Below are 21,001 nucleotides of genomic sequence, written 5' to 3'. Positions count from 1 at the left end.
GAAAATGATAACTATGTGAGGTGATGGATATGTTTATTAGCCTAACTGTGATTATTTCACAATATATAAGCCTACAAAAACATCAAGTTGTGTACTTTAAATACATAAAATTAAAAATATATATATAAAATTTTTATTTGTTAATTGTAACTCAATAAAACTGGAAGAAATTAATATATTCGATTTCAAAGACAACTCAATTTCATTTGCTTAGCACATCTATATGTAATTTCCAACAGAGGAGCAATTTCCCACTGTGTTAAATTTTGAAATGTATTTAAAAAGGATAAAAAAAATACCAGCACTTTATAGTCACTTGCTGGCGAAAAGTGCCTCTGAAATTATTTATGAAGTGGGAAATATGAGATTTTAATAACATGGACTATAAACCAGTTTCTGGTAACATCTAGCATTTGTATGACATTAGGGGATATTTAGTGTGTAAATATGTTAAATAGCATACTTTGTGTTATGTTAGCACTTTTATTAAAGACCCTAGAGCATTTTAAATAGGCTTATGAAAATTTTCAATTCTCTCTTCTGATTAGGGCAATGCTCAAATTTCATACCTAGTATTTCCTTCATAGTTCTATAATAGTTACAGTAGAGAGGCACCAGGGTTGCTCAGTGGTTGGGCGTCTGCCTTTGGCTCAGGGCATGATTCCAGTCCTGGGATTGAGTTTCACATCAGGCTCCCTATAGGGAGCCTGCTTCTCCCTCTGCCTATGTCTCTGCCTCTCTCTCTGTCTCTCATAAATAAATAACAAAATTAAAAAAGAATAGTTGCAATAGAGAATTATATGGTAAGTGAATCTGACTGTTGACTAGAAAAATAGATTTATTAAGAATGACCATAGACTAGAAATTTTTAATAAATCAAAAAATATACATATAAACCATGTATTATCACCATCTGTTCTTTGACCCTAAAAGATAAATCAAGTCTCTAGGGATGGAAAGCTTTTGTATAGTGCTCTGTCAGAGTTTACAGTCATATATTCTACTACTAATGAAAACAATCAGAGGACCTCTACCACCACCCCAAACACTCAGAGTCAATAGAACATGTTAAGGTACACAATTTCAGAAATCACAGTGTTCTTTCTGGTTGCTGTTTTGCTCTCACAAATTGACACTATTAACACAATTTCTTTATCAATCAGTTCTCTCTGAACTAACAGGTTAGTCTCTTTATGGCTTCCACTGTGAACTACAATTAATTTAATTTTTACTATGCATTCATTTGTCTGAGGGGTGATTGTAACTGGTTATGGGAAGACCTAGGTAAGATTAATTTTCTTTCTTTTGAGATTAAAATTTTCTTTTTTAAATAAAAATAAACAATCAAAACTCCATCCTGTGCTATACACAGCTCTTCTGACTGCCTGACATTGATCTGAGGAAAGAAGAGAAGGGGTGTCAACATTGAAAGGGCCTCCTCACTTTCTTCCGCCACTTCAGTTTGGCTTCTCCTTTGGGTAGTGTGCTGTTGGGCTTAGAGGCTGCAGTGGCCCCAGGGCCAGGCTGAGGAGCTGCAAATAATTTCCCATTGGACATCTAGCCTGGGATTACTTGAAAGATCCTGCTCAAGAAATCCTGAAAGTCAGCAGGAGGGGCATCTGGGGTTTCTCTCTGCCGACCACTGGTGCCTGGAATCTGAGAACCAAAGGAGATGTGATAGGGGACTCTGGGTATCTGGGGAAATTCCCACATGCTGGCATCCAGCCCATTCTGTGATATACACCTTTCCATCCATCAGTGCAAAATAGGTGATCTTGAGGCCCAACATGCTTGACTCTGCCCAAAAGTCTCCTTCCTCAGCAAGATGCAGTCCATTACACTCAGCACAGTATCTGGCACTCTTAGGTTCCCGGTCAATTTCAATCCTTCTATGCATTCCTTGGTATCGGCTGCACATCACAGTATTCATTTCTTCTTTCTTCTTCTTTCTTCTTTTCTTTCTTCTTTTTCCTCCTCCTCCTCCTCCTCCTCCTCCTTAGGTTCCTGGTCAATTTCAAACCTCCTATGCATTCCTTGGTATCGGCTGCACATCACAGTATTCATTATTTCTTCTTCTTCTTCTTCTTCTTCTTCTTCTTCTTCTTCTTCTTCTTCTTCTTCTTCTTCTTCTTCTTCTTCTTCTCTTCTTCTTCTTCTTCTTCTTCTTTCTTCTTCTTCTTCTTTCTTCTTCTTTCTTCTTCTTTTCTTCTTCTTTCTTCTTCTTCTTCTTTTTTTTTTTTTCTCCATTGCTTCTTTGAGGTCATCCTGCAGCTTGGACAGAAATTCATTCACTGACCAGCTTAGCTCATTCTCTACCATTCGTTTCATTTCATATTCTTTCCACCTTTCAGGGTTGCTGACAAAGTCCCAAGCTGCCCACAAAACCTTGAAGGCCTCCTCAGCCCGGGGATGATGATTTTTGTCAGTATGAACATCATTGCCAGCTGCCTATAGGCCTTCTTCAGTTCAACATCTGATGCTGTGGCTTCAACCCCCAACACATGAAAAGGGTTTAGCTTATCCTCAGAAACCCCAGCCATGGTCAAGAGTCGAGCTACTTCTTCTTAAGGCTGGCAGTTGTGACCACCAGCTACAGGTGCATTCTCCTGCCTGTTAGTCCTTGGCTTGACCCAAGGCAACTCCAGCCAACCCTACTGAAACATTTTTACCAACTGCTGCAATGGCCTGCTATCTCTTAACAGAATCAGGCAATGCTGCAAGGTGGGAAAACCCAGCCAAAAAAAGAGCCAACTGGCTTTACCCCTCCAGCCTAACCGGTCATCCAGTCCCACCAAACTGTAGACAGCCCAACAAGAGGGCCAGAACCAGGAGTAGCAAAGCACCAGTAGCCTAAGACAACAGGTGAACAGCCCTGCCCCATAGCAACATCGTTGGCTCAAAAATTGGAACATCACCTGGGCCCAGGCCCTCAGCCGCCCTGCTCAGACTCCCAACCAGACTCGAAAAAGGTCCACATCACTGCCTTTCAGCTGCTTGCATGCATAGATGAGATGGTCACAAGTTTCCAAGTACTCTACCACCAATACCAGCAGTTCAATCAGCCACCAGAAGCCTGCCTGTCCAAGCTGACACAGTTCTTCTGCTCCCCATAATCCCAGGTCTCTGCGCTTATCTGTCTGACTTTGTTTCTGGCCCAGCCGATGTGGGCCAGAGGATCTGGGATCTCTGCATCCACCTCCCGAGTATCCTCCTTGGTCAGAATGTGGTGCCGCTGTTTCTGGGTTGGAGGTTTCTTCCCACTGGGCACACGTGAAAAATCACTGGGGAACTTAAGAGGTTCCTCCTCATCATATTCCTCTTCCAACTCTTCATCTTCCCCCCTAAACTGGAGAGGTACAATGGTGGCAAAAGTTGCTAGAAGAGCTATCTCCTCCCTCAGAGTAAGGTCCTTCAGGGATTCCAGGAGTTCCCTGGCAGTTGCAAGCAGATGGAATGAGAAGAAAAGAAGGGTTCCGGGATCCCTGGGTGGCGCAGCGGTTTAGCGCCTGTCTTTGGCCCAGGGCGCGATCCTGGAGACCCAGGATCGAATCCCACATCGGGCTCCCGGTGCATGGAGCCTGCTTCTCCCTCTGCCTGTGTCTCTGCCTCTCTCTCTCTCTCTCTCTCTCTCTCTCTGTGACTATCATAAATAAATAAAAATTAAAAAAAAAATTAAAAAAAAAAAAAGAAGGGTTCCCATCTTCCTGGTACCCAGCCTCATTCTCTCTTGAGAGTTCCTGATCCACTCTTGACTCTTCTTCTGAAGATGCCTCACTCTGATCAGGGTCTTCTCCATCCCTGGGGGTCCAGGACCCTTTGGGGGGCCATGGCTTGGATTCAACCAGTGGGCTGCATGTACTTGGGACTAGAGTGCTCTATGAGGCAGCAGGTACTATTGGGAGCAGGCCTCCCTGAGTCCTGAGAATGAAAGTATTTCAGGGTCCACAGAGGATAAGGTAAGGCTGAGAGGAGGACTAATGCTTTCACTCTCCATTGAAAAGGTCACATCTGGGGATCCCTGGGTGGCGCAGCGGTTTGGCGTCTGCCTTTGGCCCAGGGCGCGATCCTGGAGACCCGGGATCGAATCCCACGTCGGGCTCCCGGTGCATGGAGCCTGCTTCTCCCTCTGCCTATGTCTCTGCCCCCCTCTCTCTCTCTCTCTCTGTGTGACTATCATAAATAAATAAAGAAAAAAAAATATTTAAAAAAAAAAAAGAAAAGGTCACATCTTGGGCTGCCTCTCCCTTCAAACTTAAACAAGACTCTAGGAACTTGGCCTTATAATGGGCTCTGACAGAGGGAAGCCCTGAAGAGCTTGATAAAAGGGGCTCACCGCAGCTCTCAAGCCAGCAGATGCTGTGGTGGATCAATTGCAATCAGTAACTTGTCACCACTGGAGACCAAGTTGAGGTCCAATTGTTCTGACCAAATTAAGAGATAAGATTACTAACTGAATCAGAGACTTCAGCCATGACTGTGAGCAGGGTTAATCACACCCAATGTTTACAAAGAATCTTATCCCAGAGACTAGAAGAATAGAGAGTATCAAATCTGAGGACTTTGGCTTTTTGTCATGTCAGGGAGATAAGTTAAAATCCTTCCCTCTTTTACCCTGGTACCATCTTCAGGAAGGAAGGAAGGGGAAGGGAAGGCTCTCTGAAAGATTAAATATTTTCTTCAAAATTTGATGATGTGCATTGTCTGCATATCTGAATGATGCTCCTCAATATTTTTGGATCACACTATCTTCAAACAAAATTGAATATTTAGTGATTTTTTTCTCCATTGACAAGTGGTGGGAAGGGTGGTCTTTGAATGACAAAACAAATTACATTTTATTTTGACTGACCATGCCAAAAGAGTATAGAAAGTGCTTCCTTAAGTTTATCTCTTTGGCAATGGTTCCTCCTAATTTCTTCTCTGTTAAGTAGGTAAGGGATCCCTGGGTGGCTCAGCAGTTTAGCACTTCCCTTCAGCCCAGGGCGTGATCCTAGAGTCCCGAGTTCGAGTACCGAGTTCGAGTACCGTTTCAGGTTCCCTGCATGGAGCCTGCTTCTCCCTCTGCCTGTGTCTCTGCCTCTGTGTGTGTGTGTCTCTCCATGAATAAATGAATAAAATCTTTTTAAAAAATACTTATTAAGTAGGTCAGTGAGAAAGAGAGAGAACATTACAGGATCCTTGTGTTTCTGACATAGTTTATGCAGTGGAATTGATGTGCAAATGTCTACTTATCTTAAGATAAAAGATTAAGAGAAGGAGCTCTAAGCTGCATCTTCAAAATACAAATCAGTTTTTAAAAATATTTTGTTTATTTGAGAGAGAGAGAGAGAGAGAGAGAGAGAATGAGTGGGGGGGAGGGGCAGAGGTAAAGGGAGAAGCAGACTCCCCACTGAGTAGGGAGCTGAAGGCAGATGCTTACCATGACCTGAGCTGAATGCAGATGCTAACCTGACTGAGCTACTCAGGTACCCCACAGATTAGTTTTTAATCAAAGTATAGTCTACTGAGTGTTTACAGCTGTAAATAAAATAGTAAGTGTTCACCCTGGTTATTGGCCTGTTCAGGCCTATTTCTTCCTGTTCCAGTTTTGGTAGTTTGTGGCTTTCCAGGAATGCGTCCATTTCTTCTAGATTGCCTAATTTATTGGCGTATAGCTGCTCATAATATGTTTTTAAAATCGTTTTTATTTCCTTGGTGTTGGTAGTGATCTCTCCTTTCTCATTCATGATTTTATTAATTTGAGTCTTCTCTCTCTTCTTTTTAATAAGGTTGGCTAATGGTTTATCTATCTTATTAATTCTTTCAAAGAACCAACTCCTGGTTCTGTTGATCTGTTCCACAGTTCTTCTGGTCTCGATTTCATTGAGTTCTGCTCGAATTTTAATTAACTCTCTTCTTCTGCTGGGCGTAGGGTCCATCTGCTGTTTTTTCTCTAGCTCCTTTATGTGTAAGGTTAGCTTTTGTATTTGAGTTCTTTCCAGTTTTTGAATGTATGCTTGTATTGCGATGTATTTCCCCCTTAGGACTGCTTTTGCTGCATCCCAAAGATTTTGAACGGTTGTATCTTCATTCTCATTAGTTTCCATGAATCTTTTTAATTCTTCCTTAATTTCCTGGTTGACCCTTTCATCTTTCAGCAGGATAGTCCTTAACCTCCACGTGTTTGAGGTCCTTCGAAACTTCTTGTTGTGATTTAGTTCTAATTTCAAGGCATTATGGTCTGAGAATATGCAGGGGACGATCCCAATCTTTTGGTATCGGTTCAGACCTGATTTGTGACCCAGTATGTGGTCTATTCTGGAGAAAGTTCCATGTGCACTTGAGAAGAATGTGTATTCAGTTGAGTTTGGATGTAAAGTTCTGTAGATATCTGTGAAATCCATCTGGTCCAGTGTATCATTTAAAGCTCTCGTTTCTTTGGAGATGTTGTGCTTAGAAGACCTTGATAGAAGCGCGAACTCTTCTCACTGTAGCATTCCAGCCGTTCTCTCTTTAAATCTCAGGCCGAATTTGTAGATTTTCAGGATGATTTGAAGGTTATCTAGGTAATTTGGTGGGGACAGGTGATTTGGGGACCCTACTCTTCTGCCATCTTGCCCCTCCTCTTCCAATAGTAAGTGTTCAGTACAAGATATCATCATCAGTGTGAAATCTGTCCTCTCATGTTCCCTGTCCAGTCTGTTATATATTAAACCAGATCTCCACCATTATTTTAAGTGATATTGTCAGGCTTTCATGTCTATCAGTCTATTAGATCTTTTTTGGTTTCACTAGTGTCTTCCTGGCTTGGACCACACATGCAGTTGTGTTAATGACGAAAATCAAATTTTGTGCCCTATGTTGACATTCTCCAGAGAAGAACCATCAAAAACATCGACAGTCAATAAAGTGAAATTTGTTGTTGCAACATGGGAGACTAAATCAGGAGGACCAGTGAGATACTCCATTAATAAGGATTTGGGGGATTTTTCTAGGATTTGAATTTATGCTGATCGATTTAGGGATGCCCTCAAAAAGTGAATGTCTGTTCTGGGATGCATTAAGAAAGCAAGAATAACTTGAAGATTGTGTCATTACAATTTCCTAAGTGGCAGGAGGAAAGGAGTGGGACTGAAGTCATCAATGGGAAAGAAGCAATAATTACCTATGTTAGCTGAAAGAAGGGGATGTTTGTGGTTGCATGATGACAGAATTCTTGTGTTTGTTCTTGTCTTGTTCAATCACAGTCTGATGATATTCTGTGGTTTTACCTTCAGTTGAGGAGTATCATGGTCTAGCTAGAAACAACTACATCAACTACTAGCTATCTTCTCTCATGGTTCTTATTTTCTTTTTCACATGGAGACGATCATGCTCTGCACTACCAGGTCTGTCATGCCAATTACCAAGCTTTTCAGTCAAGACTTGATCAGGGGATCCCTGGGTGGCGCAGCGGTTTAGCGCCTGCCTTTGGCCCAGGGCGCGATCCTGGGGACCCGGGATCGAGTCCCACATCAGGCTCCCGGTGCATGGAGCCTGCTTCTCCCTCTGCCTATGTCTCTACCTCTCTCTCTCTCTCTCTCTCTCTCTCTCACTGTGTGCCTATCATAAATAAATAAAATTAAAAAAAAAGACTTGATCAGAAGAAAATCATGATCATTTACTTTGAAAATCCACTAAAAATTAATATTTCTTTTTTTCAGATTTTATTTATTTATTCATAAGAGACACAGAGAGAGAGAGAGAGGCAGAGACAAAAGCAGAGGGAGAAACAGGCTTCCCGCAAGGAGCCTGATATGGGACTCGATCCGGGATCCTGGGATCATGCCTTGAGCCAGGCAGATGCTAACCCACTGAGCCACCCAGACATCCTTAAATTAATGTTTTCTAACCTCAAGTGCTCCTTCACTGCTCCTCTACAATAAAAAAAAATACACTTCTTGCTGAATTTCTGTTATAATGACCATGGAAGCCGTTTCAAACTCTTCATGTACTCCACAGGGTATAATTTAATCACAGCACCTCTTACTCTTGATAAATGAATACACCTACAAACTAGTTGAAAGATTGAGAACATTAAAGATCCTCTAATTATGTCCTCTCCTCATGGCCACTAAATTTCCCTGTGAATTCTAGTTTTTCTTCCTCTCTTTCAAGAAGAGAAGGATTGCCATATTCCTGTCAGATCAACTGAAGCTTCTGATTCCATGCCATCTAATCACTTGTGTGACAATGTCCAATCAGGGATTTCTTCTCTGACCACCATCTTAATTGTGTTCTTTTATTTTCATGTATTTATTATGGACTAAATGGTTTTGTGCCTTCTTCCCCCAAATTCATATGTTGAAGCCTAACCTCCGATGTAACTATTCAGAAATAGGGCCTTTGCAAAAGTAATTAAACTTAAATGAAGCCATAAAGGTGCAGCCCTAATCCAATGGGATTTTTATTCTTATAAGAGTGAGAGGAGAAACCAGAGTTCTCTCAACCAACCAAGGACACAGCAATAAAGCAGTCTTCTGTAAGCTAGGAAGAGAGTCTAACCAGAACACAACAATGATGGTACCATGATCTCAAACTTCCAGCCTCCAAACTTTGAGAAAATAAATTTCTGCTGTATAAACTACCCAGTCTGTGGTATTTTGTTATGCAGCCTGAACTAAAACATACTAAGTAACTGTGTCCCTCTATACACATATATTCTCATCTTTCTCCCAACTAGAAATTAGCTAACTTATTCTTCCTTGTGTGCCCATTTTTTTAAAGATTTTATTTTTATTTATTTTTTATTTTTATTTTTTGAGAGAGAGAGAGACAGAGAGAGAACATGAGCAGAAAGAGGGAGAAGCAGACTCTCCACTGAGCGAGGCTCAATCCCAGGATCCCAAGATCATGACCTAAGTCAAAGGCAAATGCTTAACTGACTGAAACACCCAGGCGCCTGTATTCTCATTTTTATTAAGACTCACTTACTCTCCTTTCCTTCATTTATTGTTTTTATTTTGGAAAATTTTTAAGGATCAAAAAATTAAGAAAAAATAGAACACTGTGTTTTTACCACCAGGAATTAATAAATATTTATGCTCTGTATGTTTAAGATATTTTAATATCTTTAATATCCAGTGTCCTGGAATTGACATTTTGTAATTCTTACTGCCAAAATTGTCTTGGCTGAAGGTCAATATATGTTATAAATATCTATATAATAATACAAAAGCAACTAAGTTCTTTATTGAAATTTCATTTTTTCTTTTATAATTATTTAGATCACTAAGTCACTATAGTCTAAATTCTGATTCTTCCCTCCAGACAAGTACTTTAAATACTAATTATTTTATTATTATTATTATTTAATTTATTTTATCTCTCACAGTGGTACTTTGTATGGAAAATGTCAATATCCAAGTCTTACTCTATTATTTCATGCAGAAGCTATTCTAATATTTTTCTTATTAGCCTTCAAGATCTAATTCCAAATCATTTTTATGTGAAATTCACATAATACAAAATTAGCCATTTTAAAGTGAAAAACTAAATATGATTTAGTGCATTTAAATGCTGTACAACCACAAATTCTATTTAGTTCCAAAACAATTTTATCACCCTTAAAGTAAACAAGGAACCATTAAACAAATCTTATCATTCCCCCTCTGCCTAGACTCTGGCAATCACTAGTATGATTTCTGTTTTAATGAATATCTATTTTGGATATTTCATATATATGGAATCACACAGTATGTGATCTTTTCTTTCTGGATTCTTTCACTTAGCATAGTATTTCAGAGGTTCACTCATGTATCTATGTATCAGTACTACAGTCTATATATGGCTGAAATAAACATTTATTATATACATAATTAATAATATGTATTTCACAATGTATTTATGTGTTCAGCTGTTGATGGATGATTTCAATGTGTCTCAGTGTATATATTTCTGAGATTAGACTACTTGGTTTTTGTTGAGCTCTTAGATGGGTAGAGTCATTACTGTCTTTAAAGTTGGAAAGTAATAAGCTATTATTCATTCAAGTGTTCTTTCTGCCATTTTTATTCTCTCTTCTTCATGGACATCCATAATATGTATTGTGCTATTAAAGATAGTATCCCACAGGTCCCTTTAGGCTCTGTCCATTCTTCTTAATTCTATTTTCTTCCTGTTCTTCAAACTAGATAATAACTGCCCTATATTCAAGTTTGTTCATTTTCTCTTCTACTTGCTCAGATCTGCTATTGAAAGCTTCTAGTGAAGTTTTCATCTTGGGGATTGTAGTGTCAACTCCAGAATTTGTTTCCTCTTTATACATTCTATCTCTTTACTTCTAAACTGAGCCATAGTTTCCTATGGCTCTTTAAGCATAGTTCAGATAGTTGATTTAAAGTCTTTGTCTAGTTTGTCCATATCTGGCATTTATCAGGAATGTTTTTGTCAACCTTTTTTTTCCTGTGCATAACCATACATTCCTATTTCTTTGTATACTGTGTAATTTTTTTTTGAAAAATGGTATTTCAAATATTTTGATATAGTATCTCTGGAAATCATTTTTCTCCAGGATTTCTGCTATTGACTACTGTGGCTGAAGTTGTCCATTTGTTTAGTGATTTTTTCAAATGATTTCTTTAAAGACTGTATTCTCTGTTATGTGTGGTAAATTGAAGATTCCGTCCTATTATCCTAGTGGTCAGCCAGTGACCTAATAGGGAAATCCTTATGTGCCTGGAGATTTAAAAAAATATATATATTCTCCTGGTCTTTGCATATTGGCTCTGAGTTGGGATATTCCTCCAGCATTAAGCAGGCTACAACTCTGTCTCAGCTTGCATCTTCTGCTTGTGCAGAGCCCATAAATCAGACACAAGTGCAAAATCTGGGATCTTCTTAGGGCTTTACTAAGCATATGTCCTGTTCTGGGGCATAAGCTAAACACTCCAGCTTCCTTAGTATATATGAAAGCCCTACAGAGCCATTATTCCCCTAAATACCTTCCTTCTGATTCCTCCTTTCCATACTTTTGGGTTTGTCGGCAATGTGTCTTGTCCATTATCTTTTGCTTTAGATTGTTACTGGTAGTGTAAATCTTCAAATGATTTCAACAGATGTTGCCAACCAGAAAGCTACTCTAGTTAAAGGTGAGCAAAGCAAAAGTGTGCCTCTGTGTTGGTCTCTCAGAGAACCACTATACAGGAAAAACATACAATCACAATGTTTTAAAAACAAACTGTTCTGGGACCCGAAAGTCACACCAGAATCATGGGCTGCCATCTTTATGGACTGCTAATACCAAGGGGGGATGGGAGATTGTTATCTGGTAAGCAAAACATTACAACACTTTCTAGGCAAAATTTAGCAGCCTGTTTCTTCATTAAACACTCCCTTGGTAGCTGCAAGTTCTTTTAATTACATTTAAGAGCTCCAAAGAAATTGATACTCAACTTTTTTTTTACAGTTTAATTGTTGCTTCAGTAAAGGGACTGAATCTTTTGAGCCCCCTACTCTGCCATTTTTTCTTCAACTCATTTCTTACACATCCAGATGTGCCTTCTTGAAATACTTCAGTGATACTCTCTCGTTTGTTAAAGCAACAATCAATTTTCTCACAAAATGTGTTCATATTCTTTCATGTGATCATCAAATTTTACCAACTGCAAAGGAGAATTTCATCCTGCTACTTTGGTGAAAGAAACCTGTCACAAGGGACAAAGACAGTATATAATTAAAAAAGGGGCAATTTATCAGGAAGATATAACAATTCATATATTTATGCACCCAACATTAGGGCACATAAATATATAATGCAATTATCAACAGAAATAAAGGGAGAAAAAACAATACTATAATAGTAGAAGATGTGAATACCTCACTTTCAAAAAGCAATAGATCTTCCAAACATAAAATCAATAAGTAAAGAGTGAACGTGAAGAAAGCTATAGACCAATAAACTCAAAATTTAAACGGAACACACCACCTAACAACAGAAGAATACACATTCTTCTCCAGGGTACAATGAATATTCTCCAGGATAGATCACATGTTAGCTCACAAAATAAATCTTTACAAATTTAAAAAGACTGAAATCATAACAAGTATCTTTTCCAACCACAATGATACAAAGCTAGACAGTAAATAACAGGAGGAAAACTGGAAAATTCACAGATTTGGAGAATTAAACAACACACTCCTAAATATCCTAAATGGGCCAAAGAAGAAATCAAATGAAAAATGTAAAAATACCTGGAGACAAATGAAAATGGAAACATTACAACATTACAAAATCTTTGGAATGCAAAGCAAAAGCAGTCCTAAGAGGGAAGTTTATAGTGATACAGACCAATCTCAAGAACAAGAAAAATATCAAACAACCTAACCTTTCATGTCAAGGAACTACAAAAAAAAAAAAAAAGAAAAGAAAAAGAAAGAAAAACAAACTAAGAGCCAAGTTAGCAGAGAGAAAAAATAATGAATATTAGAATAGAAATAAATGGAGACTAGAAAAACAATTTTAAAAACATCAATGAAGCTAAGAGGTAGTTATTTGAAAAGATAAAATTGATACACCTTCAGCTCAATTAACTAGGAAAAGAGAAGACTAAAATAAAAAAAATCAGAAATGAAAAAGAGAGATGACAATTTTTGTTATTGCATAAATACAAAATATCACAAAGTACTGCTAAGAAAAATCATATGCCAACAAATTGGAAAACCTGGAAGAAATGAGTAAATTCTAGAAACATACACCCCTCCAAGACTGAATCATGAAGAAACAAAAAATCTGAACAAACCTGTAAAACAAATAAGATTAGATAAGTAGTCAAAAACCTCTCAATAAATAAAATCCCAAAACCAAATAGTTTCACTAGTGAGTTCTACTAAACATTTAAAAAGAAGTAACACCAATACTAATTAAATTTTTCTCAAAAAATGAACAGGGAAAATTTTAAAATTCATTTTATGAAGCCAGCGTTACCTTGATACCAAAGGAAGTAAAACACACTACAAGAAAAAATTACAGGCCAATATCTCTGATGAGCAAGACAAAAAAATCCTCAGCAAAATACTAGTAAACTCAATTCAACAACACATTAAAAGGTTCACACACCACGATCAAGTGGGATTTATCCCTGGGATGCAAGGATGTTTCAACACATACAAATCAATAAATGTGGGAGCCTGGGTGGCTCAGCAGTTGAGCACCTGCCTTCAGCCCAGGGCGTGATCCTGGAGTCCCGGGATGGAGTCCCAACATCAGGCTCTCTGCCTGCCTCTCCCTCTGCCTATGTCTCTGCCTCTCTCTGTGTCTCTCATGAATAAATAAAATCTTAAAAAAAAAAAATCAATAAATGTGATAAGTTCAACACGTTAACAAAATAAAAGACAAAAATTAGATGATGATATCAATAGATGCAGAAAAATAATTTGACAAAATTCAATAACTTTTCATGATAATAAATGCTCAACAAGCTCGGTATAGATGGAATGTACCTCAATAACGGTCATATACAATAAGCACACAACATGCTCAACAGTGACAAGCTGAAAGCTTTCCCTCTAAGAACAGGAACAAGACCAGGATTCTCATCCTTACCATTTCTTTTTTTTTTTTTTAAGATTTTATTTATTTATTCATGAGAGACACAGGGAAAGAGAGAGGCAGAGACACAGGCAGACAGAGAAGCAGGCTCCATGCAGGGAGCCCGACGCGGGACTTGATCCGGGGACTCCAGGGTCATGCCCTGGGCGGAAGGCAGGCGCCAAACCACTGAGCCACCCAGGGACTCCCCCCATCCTTACCGTTTCTAGTCAAAAAAGTACTGGTTGTCCTAATCAGGGCAGTTAAACAAGTACAAGAAATAAAAGGCATCAAAATTGAAAAGGAAAAGGTAAAATTATCACTTTGCAGATGACATGATCCTATATGTATAAGACCCTAAAGACTATGCACATAAAAAAATTGTTAAAATAAATAAATTCAGTAAAGTTGCAGCACACATAGCCAACAAATAAAAATCAGAGTTTAGACACTAATAATGAATTATTCAAAAAGGAAATTAAGAAAACCACCCTATTTAGAAAGGCATTAAAAAGAGTAAAATACTTAAGAATAAATAGGATCAAGGAGGTAAAAGACAGGTACACTGAATATTATAAAATATTAATGAAGGAAATTAAAGGAAGAAAAAATGCAAAAATAACTTGTTTTGATGGATTAGAAGACTTAATACTTTTAAAATGTCCACAGTACTCAAAACAATCTACAGTTTCAACAGTAATGCCACCAAAATCCCACTGGTATTTTTAATAGAAATTACAAAAAAATCCTAAAATTCATATGGAACCACAAAAGACGCAGAACAGCCACAGTAGTCTTGAGAAAGAACAAAGCTAGAGGCATCACACTTCTTGACTAAAAATATATTACAAGCATACAGTAATTGAAACAGAATGGTCCTGGCATAAAGACAGATATAGAGACCACTGGAATACAATAGAGGTCCCAGAAATAAACCCATGAATATATGATCAACTGATCTTTGACAAGGATTCCAAGAACACACAATGAGGAATAAATAGTCTCTTCAACTAATTATGCTGGGAAAAGTGGATATTCACATGCAGATGAATGAAATTGGATTCCTACCTTACACAATGAACAAAAATAAACTTAAAATGGATTAAAAACATATGTAAGAGATATTGATCTTATACCCCTATAGAAAAGTTGAGGCAAAAGCCTCTTGACATTGGTCCAAGGCAATGATTTCTAAGATATGACATCAAAAGTGCAAAGAACAAAAGCAAAAAAAATAGACAAGTGGATCAAAATAAAACTAAAACCTTCTGCACAGCCAAATCAAAAATCAAAAAAATGAAAAAACAACCTATGGAACAGGAGAAAATTTTTGCAAAATAAGTCTGATAATTTATTTCCAAAACACGTAAGAAATTTATACAATTCAATATCTAAAAAGTAAGTAATCTGATGAAAAAGGGGCAATGGAACTAAATAGATATTTTTCCACAGACATCACATAAATGGCTAATATATTTATGAAGACAGTCAACATTATTAATTATAAGGAAATACAAATCAAAACTACAATGAAATATCACTTCACAAAGAAAAAAGAAATATCACTTCACACCTTTTAGGATGGCTATTAAGAAAAACAAAAGATAACAAGTGTTAGTGAAGTTGTGGGAAAATTGGAACTCTTGCATGCTGTTGGGAATGTAAAACGGTGTAGGAGCTATGGAAAATAGTATGATGATTTCTAAAAAAATTAAAAACAGAATTACCACAAGATCCAGAAATTCCAGTTCTGGGTATATTGCCAACAGAATTGAAATCAGGATCTTCAAGATATATTTGCACTCCCATTTTCACTGCAGCACTATTCACAATAGCCAAGACAGGGAAGAAACCTAAACGTCCATTGATATATAAGTGGATAAGGAAAATGTGGTATAAGTAATGAAGCCAGTGTCAGAAAGAAAATCCTACACAATTCCACTTATATGAAGTATGTGAAACAGTCAAAATAATAGAAGCATAGAATACAGTAATGGTTTCCAGGGGCCAGAGTATGGGAGAAATAGTAAGTTGTTATTAAATGGGTAGGAAGTTCTGTTATGCAAAAATGAACAAATTCTAGAAATCTGCTTAATAATACAGTATTGTGCATTTCAAAACTTGAGAGAGTGGATCTCAAGTTAAGTGTTCTTACCACAAAAACAAAAACCAAACACACATATACAAAATCAAGAGGACACAAGGAAACTCTGGGAGATGCTGAATATGTGCATTAACTTGATTGTGGTAATGGCATCAGGAGTCCTTGCATATGTCTAAACTCATCAAACTATATGCATTAACTGTGTTCAATTCTTTGTATACCACTTATACCTCAATAAAGCTGTTATTTTAAAATATATGTATAACCAAAGAGTTTACATAGCTGTAATCAAAAGAAAAACATTAGATATTTAAATAACTATTGTATATATTCATCAATAAAGATTAGTAAGTTAGTTCTAAGAAAGGTGCTGCTGAGCCACAAATCCCTGCTAAGTGGCAATCTTCAATGTTTGGAATTTTATTCTGTGTTTCACATCACAGTCCTAGGAATATGAGTTTCCATGCATCACTAGATCCTTATCACAAAGAACTGTTGCTATTTCTGCTGGCCATATCCCAGCTTCTTTAGTGATTTTTTTTCCCCTCTGAATCATAATGAATAATGAAGCATGTTCTCTGTGCTCCACCCACCTATCTTCTGTTCCAAAACCAAAAATATAAACCTACATACACTTCTAAATATCTTATGGTGGATTTTATTTAGAATTCTATACCAGAGTGCTAAGACTTCCATTCTTACAAATTTTTTACAATGCTCAAACTGGTAATTTCTCCTAAAACTGGACAGAAAACCACTAAATTATTTTAGTATTACAAAAACAGTGTTTAGTCATATGTAAAATCATGCAAAACATTGTGAGTTTTTATTACTGAGGTTGCTTTGAAAACATGCAGAAAGAAAAGGCTATACCCCCCACCAAGAAGTCAGACTGAAAAATGAGAAGCTATTTATCATAAGTCAGGGAGTCTGGGTTGCCTATCCATGCAGAAAATTGATAATTCTCAGTCACTCATAGATTTGAGCCACCAGTGAAGAACACTGAGGGAGAAACATAAGGAGCACTTGGTCTTCAAAGAGTAGAGTTATGTTTTAGAAAAGACAATGACACCATTTCTGTATGTAAATAGCATGTAACACCAATAAAGAACCTACAAGGCCCACAGACATGAAAAATATCCCAGGAGAACCCCAGCAAAAACAGAAAGCTTCCAGTTTACAGGATAATACTGAGTCAGAAAAACGTTAAAAAGAAATAAATATTCCTAAGTCAGCACTGACCACTTGTCATCTAAGTTATGCTTTCTGGGTAGGAAATTGTTTATCTTTTTATACATACCTGCCTTATCAACAAGGACATACACTCCATTGTTTTGAGTGATAAGATGAACTCATGGCAAATTTTATTTTTTAAGATTTTATTTATTCATTCATGAGAGACAGAGAGAGAAGCAGAGACTTAGGCAGAGGAAGAAGCAGGCTCCTTTGGGGAGCCTGATGTGGGACTTGATCCCAGGACTATGGGATCATGACCTGAGACAAAGGTGGATGCTCAACCACTGAGCAACCCAGGCATCCTCAAAGTTTTAAAATACATACATACATTCATACCGAACTTAAGCAAATCCGTGACTCTGAGGATAAATTAGGACCCAAATCAGGCAAGCTAGTTAGATTTTCATTTAAACTCATGGCTGTTTGGCAGAAAACAGATTAAGAATTTACGTTTAAGGTAATGAATTAATCTTCACATTGTGGATGATGGAGGCATAGTCCCTTGAAATCCATCTCTAGTGTATTTGTTGGCGTGAGAGATGCACAGCATAGTTTCTTGTGGATGCTTATTTTCAAATATCACAATATTCCCATTGAATTCAATTACAAATCTTGGAGAAGAAAGACCACTTTGCTTTGCACAGATTCATATAGTTTATAACAACACTTGGTCTCGGGGTTGTGAATTCACGCCCCACACTGGGTATGGAGCTTACTTAAAAATTTTTTTTAAAAATAGCTATCTAGGGATCCCTGGGTGGCGCAGCGGTTTGGCGCCTGCCTTTGGCCCAGGGCGCGATCCTGGAGACTCGGGATCGAATCCCACGTCGGGCTCCCGGTGCATGGAGCCTGCTTCTCCCTGTGCCTGTGTCTCTGCCTCTCTCTCTCTCTCTGTGACTATCATGAATAAATAAATAAAATCTTTAAAAAAAAATAAAAATAAAAAATAAAAATAAAAATAGCTATCTAAAACATCCAAAGGCAGTATTACACTAATTCAATTCTAACAAACCTATGATTATACTGGTGATTTTTCCAATTTAACTTTATAGATGTTCTCAGTACTATTAACAGTAGAATCAAACTTCCAACTTTCAAGGTAGACTCATTGTCTTTGCATCCAATACATTAATTAAAGGAATACTGCCATGGAAGCTAAGGACCTAACATTCTCAACTTAAGAGGTATTAAAAGCCCAAGGTTTACATATCTCTAGGGAACCAAATATCCTCTGGAAACTTCACTAGGCATTGTTTTCATAAGCCTGATTGTAATATGGATACAGACTGGAAACTTGTTTGTTGTCTTGGTTATTATTTGAAGATACACAGTTATCCCAAGAGGATCTCTTCTGGATGTCCTCAAATCAGTATGATTGAAAATTCTTGAAGATGCTGAGAAGTAATAAATCTTTAATATTTCCAGTTAGTTGATGATGTTCAGTTAATTAAATTCAGTGGGCATTTCCTGACAAGAATGCATTTCATGGGAAGTGCAGACAGGTAGAGAGAAAAAGCCTATCATCAGAAATGAAGAAAAAAAAAATAGCTCAAAGTTTTAGTTACTTTAATGGGGATGATCACTTTTCCTCTAGGATTTTAAGTAATCTCTACACCCAATGTGGGGCTCAAACCAAGAACCTCAAGACCAAGAGTTGCACACTCTACCAAGTGAGCCAGTCAAGCAACCTGGTATGGTCTTTCTAATGATTATTCCAACATTCATTTTCTCCTGCTATACTTTTGGTGCATTATTATATAGAAGAAAATTAAAGCCATCCTATGAGACAATGCCAAATCCATCTTTTCCACATGAGGTCAAACATTCAATTTCTAAAACCCTGAAAGGTTAACAATGCTCTGAAGTTTTCTTTGGGTTTAAGCAATCCAGAAACTGGTAGAAGAAATGAAAATAATTTGACTGAAATTTTTATTGCCCCAGTGGGAGGGAAACACAAATGACTCAACTACTTTAATAAGGTTAAAGAATCATTTAAAGAATCTTCATGATTCATTTGCATTTATTTTTTGCTATCATGAAACCACTCAAAATCTGTTTCCCACCAGAATAACAGAAATGATAACAGGGGTGATACACCAAAATATAAATATCACTACTGAGAAAATTGTTTAAAGCAGAGCAGGACAGGGGTGCCGGGGTGGATTGGTCAGGTGAGTGTCCCGCTATTGACTACGGCACAGGTCATGATCTCAGAGTCGTGGGATCCAACCCTGGCCAAGGGCTCCGAGCTCAGTGGGCAGTCTGTTTCTCTCCTTCTCCCTCTGCTCCTCCCCTCACATTCTCTCCCTCTCTCAAGTAAACAAATCTTTTTTAAAAATGTAAATAAAAAATAAAGCAAAGTAGTACATAAATTTTAGACAGTAAATGGCAGTCTCAGGTTGATGTTTTTGTAAAGATTTTTCATCTTATGACAACCACATGTTAGTTAAAATCAAATTTCTCCTTTCAAGATGGTAAGTTATTTATTTATATATTTATGAGAGAGAGAGAGAGAGAGAGGAAGAGGGAGAGAGAGAGAGAGAGAGAGAGAGAGAGAGAGAGGTAGAGACCCAGGCAGAGGGAGAGGTAGGCTCCATGCAGGGAGCCTGATGTGGGACTCAATCCCGGGTCGCCAGGATCAGTCCCTGGGCTGAAGGCAGCATTAAACCATTGAGCAACCCGGGCTGCCCTGTAAATTTTTTTTTTTCTGTAAATTATTTTTTTCTTATTTTGGTCATCAATGGACTAGAAACATTGATCCATTAACACCTAATGATCGTGATGGCTGCAAAGTAACTCATTTAAGTTTGTTTAACAGATTTCCTTTTTTTTTTAAAAAAAAGATTTTATTTATTTATTCGAGAGAGAGAGAGAGAGGGGAGGAGACATAGGCAGAGGGAGAAGCAGGCCCCATGCAGGGAGCCCAACGTGGGACTTGATACCGGGTCTCCAGGATCATGCCTGGGATGAAGGTGGCGCTAAACCACTGAGCCGCCGAGGCTACCCAACATATTTCTTTACAAGCAGGCAACAGAGCTTACAGGTAAGATGCTCTGACTTTCAATGGTGCTTGTAAGAGACGTTGACAGAACACAGTCATTTCCTCTTGAACACCAAATTACAATAGTGAAAACTCCTGCTCATGGATACTTCAAGTTTATTCCAAAAATACTGCTGAAAATGATCAAACTCCACATGCTCCTTGAACTTTCTATTAACTAGATAAACAAAACAGATGGTAAGGTATTTGACAAGGGAAACACTGGAAATCACTCTAGCTCCATTAAACTGAAAGTAATTAAATATATTTTCATAAATAAATAAATAAATAAATAAATTTTCATGTAGTCTGGGATTTTTTTATAATTCTTTTTTATTCCAATACATTTTGTTTGGATACTCTTCAAAAGAAAATTTTCCGGGATGCCTGAGTGGCTCAATGGTTGAGCATCTACCTTTGGTTCAGGGCGTGATCCTACAGTCCTGGGATCAAGTCCCACATCAGGCTGCTTGCAGGGAGCCTGCTTCTCCCTCTGCTTATGTCTCTGCCTCTCTCTCTCTGTATCTCTCATAAATAAATAAATAAATAAAATCTTAAAAAAAAAAAAAGAAAACAAAATTTTCCAACTATGGCATAGTTGTAGTGGATAAGGAAACAAGCAGAAAAGAAACTGATCGGTCTGTTGTGGCCAGGCTGGACCTGTGCCTTCCCAATTATCAGACTACCTTTTATTTCTTCAAATTCTTTTTATATCCATCAAAAAGACATTTTGAGGGCTTCACATTGCTCAGGAGCACAGAAAATCTTATACTTGGCAGTGAGTTCACCAAGTCAAACATGGACCAGAAATGCTATATTATACCAGCCTTGACCAAGTTCTTCCTTTGAGTTCTCTCTTGCTCTTCTGACCCATTCTCATCTCATGCCTGTTGTGTCTCAAATCTGCAGCCAGTCTCCTTTTGAACTCGTCCAATCCCCTCACCACTATTTCTCAACTTTACTATTTCTCATATTCTGCTCAAGACTTAACCCAGATTCTTTCTTGCTCTCATCTCCTTGCCTGGACAACACAGGGATGAATGATTGCACTCTGGTTGTTTTATTTTCAATTTTC

The 21,001-nt window shown here is 37.7% G+C and overlaps 1 pseudogene; it reads right to left on the bottom strand.

The window, feature by feature from the left end:
- Positions 1-575: 575 nt before the first annotated feature.
- LOC100687954 lies at positions 576-3,994 on the bottom strand (annotated as a pseudogene).
- Between the last annotated feature and the right edge of the window lie 17,007 nt (positions 3,995-21,001).

This window comes from Canis lupus, chromosome X (assembly GCF_011100685.1).
Source record: "Canis lupus familiaris isolate Mischka breed German Shepherd chromosome X, alternate assembly UU_Cfam_GSD_1.0, whole genome shotgun sequence".
NCBI lineage: Eukaryota > Metazoa > Chordata > Mammalia > Carnivora > Canidae > Canis > Canis lupus.
This window is presented reverse-complemented; position numbering and strand designations above follow the sequence as displayed.